Source organism: Gavialis gangeticus, unplaced genomic scaffold, assembly GCF_001723915.1.
Source record: "Gavialis gangeticus isolate Ggan-Ray unplaced genomic scaffold, GavGan_comp1, whole genome shotgun sequence".
Classification (NCBI taxonomy): Eukaryota; Metazoa; Chordata; order Crocodylia; family Gavialidae; genus Gavialis; species Gavialis gangeticus.
In genome coordinates this window covers 58120287-58123332 of record NW_017729030.1, presented here as the reverse complement: position 1 = coordinate 58123332, position 3046 = coordinate 58120287, and the positions used below count along the sequence as shown (strand labels likewise).

The 3046-nt window shown below is 51.7% G+C and overlaps 1 non-coding gene across 1 annotated transcript; it reads left to right on the top strand.

Moving 5' to 3' along the window:
- Positions 1–2260: 2260 nt before the first annotated feature.
- On the top strand, positions 2261–2332 carry TRNAC-GCA. The gene has a single exon. It is a non-coding gene; the product is annotated as a tRNA-Cys (tRNA).
- The last annotated feature ends 714 nt before the right edge of the window (positions 2333–3046 follow it).

Genomic DNA, 3046 nt, shown 5'->3' with positions numbered 1-3046 from the left:
GAGCTTGGGTGTGTGGATGGAGGCACGGGCAACCCAGGACAATGGGCTGTTCTGCAGCCCCCTCAAGTGTGTGTACTTGTTGAGACTCAAACATAGGATGGTTTTGTATTGGTAAAAGCAGTACAGGGAGCAGGGTATTCATGCTGTGCTCCTGGGGAACAGGAGTATAAGTGGCTACTCAATTGTGGGACTGGAGGCCTGGAGCCTATCATGTGAAGCTAGGCTGGCCCATGTTTTGAAAGACAGAAGGTGTATGGCTGTGGGGCTGTGGCTGGGGACCCAGTCTCAGAATTAGTCTTGTCATTCCCTGAAGGGGTAAAGTCACAATAGGGAATGGAACATCCCTGAACCTAAACCATATGCCTCTGGCTGGTGACACACAGGCCTAGATGATGGGACATGCCAGGCATGTCTGTCTGTGGTAAACATAGGGAAGGTGGGAAAAAGGAAAGGAGGCACACAGTGGGAGCAGAGCACTTGACTGAAAATCAAGAGGTCCCCTGTATACATCTGGGTGCTCCCTTGTTATGTTCCTTGGTGTCGGATACCTCTTGTGTGGGGCTGATAGCAAATCCTGTATTCAGCTCTCCAGGTTGTCCTTCCTGGCCTCTGGAAGCAGGGGAAATAGGTGCTGTACAAAAGATTCATACCTCCCCTGAAAGGAGAAAGTGATGGCTTATGACTCCCCAGAAAAGAGATGCTGCTGGAAGGTGTGGGATGTCCTTGGCTTACAGTGATGTTCTGGATGTGGATGGTGGGAAAGCAGGTCAGGGTCTATGAAGCAGGATCCCCGGCATGTATGGATAGGCATTGAGCCTCAAAGTCAGGAAGAATATGAAGAAGTGGAAGCAAGAGGTAGACTGAGGTGCTCTTCAGCACATAGGAGATGTGGTCTACAATAACTTTGGCTCATGGGTAAGTGAACCAGATGGGGCTGTCAGCTTAAAAGTTCAAACCAGAACAGCCTGTGATGTACACCCTGGCTGGACTGTGCATTTCAAGCAGAATGTGAGGGCTGGGGGGCTGTGAGTGAGAGCACATTCTCAGAATTTGGTTGACCAATCCAAAGAAGATACGGAGCCACAATGGAGAACTGAGAAGACCAGAACTAACATACCTATGACAATGAAATGTACCTCCCTGGACTCAGCAATACAACATGAGAGGCATGCATGCCTCTGGTAAATATGTGCAAAAAAGGAGGGGTTGGGCAGGGTTCAGAAACAGCCCCAACCCGGGAGCATACCTCAGTAGTTGGAACATTTGACAGCAGATCAACAGACTCCCGAGTTCAGATCTGGGCGCTCCCTCTTTATGTTGCCTGGGGTTGGACATCTCTTGGGCAGCCCAGAGGACCAGCCCTATCTTCCCACAGTCCGGTGTGTGGTGGTTGTCCATTGTGTCTTCAAGGGCAATGGAGGGGCTGTGTTGCTGAGCCTTGGCTGCCTGTGTAGGGAGAGAGTGATGGGCTTTTACTGGTCAGCTGAGAGAAGCTGCTGCCAGGTGTGAGATGCAGTTGCATTCCTGTGGGGCCAGGGCCTGGATACCTGGCAACCAAGCAGGTGTTGCCCAGGACCATAACAAGAGCAGAGAGCAAGTGGGCAGAACTTGCAGTTGCCACTCCTGTTCTTCTTCCTCAAAGCGGTGGAGTGGTTGAGAGGGTGTGTGCTTTGGAGACCCAGGATGGAAGGGTAGCTTTTTGTGAAAGGATATTGAGAGATTAGGCTTAGAACATAGCTAAAGCCCAGGAGTAGAACTTGGGTGTGTGGGTGGAGGCATGAGCAGCCCAGCACCAGGGGCTGTTGTACAGTCCACTTCAAGGGTGTGTCAGTGTCGGTCTTCGAAACAGCATGACTTTGCATTGTAAGAAGCAGTACAGGGAGGCAGACCTTGCTGAGGTGGCCGAGGGCAGGACCATCTCTTGCCAGGTCCCTGGGAAAGGGGTGGTTATGGGGCCATTGGTTCGTGGTTTGGGAGGCCTGGAGCCTGTCATGTGCAGCCCGGCTGGCCTTTTCGTTGAAAGGCAGAAGGGTCGTGGCTGTGGGGCTGTGGGAGTGTGGTCTATTCCAAGTATTGTTGTGGAGAATCCCTAGGAGTGCTGAAGCCACAACAAAGATGGGACCAGCCGTGAAACCCCAGACCTATGCCCCCCACTGCTACCAGCCAGCTCTTGGCACTGGCACAAGCTGTGCCAGAAATGAACATGGCAAGACATGCGAAAAGGGCAGGGCAAAGAGCCCACCCACAGCCCTTTGCCTATGGGAGTGTAGCTCAGTGGCAGAGCATTTCACTGCAGATCAAGAGGTCCCCAGTTCAAGTCTGGGTGCTCCCTCTTCATGCTGCCTGGGGTTGAACACCTCTTGCGTGAGCCAGAAGGCCAGCCCTATCTTCCTGCACTCAGGTGTGTGGTGGTTGTCTATTGCGTCTTCAAGGGCAATGGAGAGGCTCTGTTGCTGAGCCTTGGCTACCTGTGTAGGGAGAGAGTGATGGGCTTTTACTGGCCATCTGAGAGAAGCTGCTGCCAGGTGTGAGATGCAGTTGCATTCCTGTCGGGCCTGGATGCCTGGCGACCAAGCAGGTGTTGCTCAGGCCCATAACAAGGGCAGAAAGCAAGTGGGCAGAACTTCTCAGATCTGCTCAGGTCCCTGCCGACCGTAGAAACTATGAAACTATGAGCCACCAGCATGGATTTATGCTTGTTTAAGAACAAATCATGCCAAAATTGACCTCCTTCTTTGACAAAATAAGTAGCAGGGTGGATGAAGGGAATTAAGTGGATACAAAAGTTACCATACGGCAACATTGCTATAGCACCATGTTTTAATACTTCCTTTCTGCAGCCCTCCTGCTTAGGAGCTCTTTCTTCCTCTCAGGCCAGACTGCCTGCTCCAGCTCAGGTCCTGGGCTTATATACTCTCTAAGGCCTGTTTCCAGTCAAGTGCCTTACTTTGAGTGCCACCTGTCTGCAACATTTCTTCTCTTCAAGTAACAGGAGGACTGAGTTAGTAGTAGCCCAAAGGAAGGTAATCCCAATGAGGATCAAAGG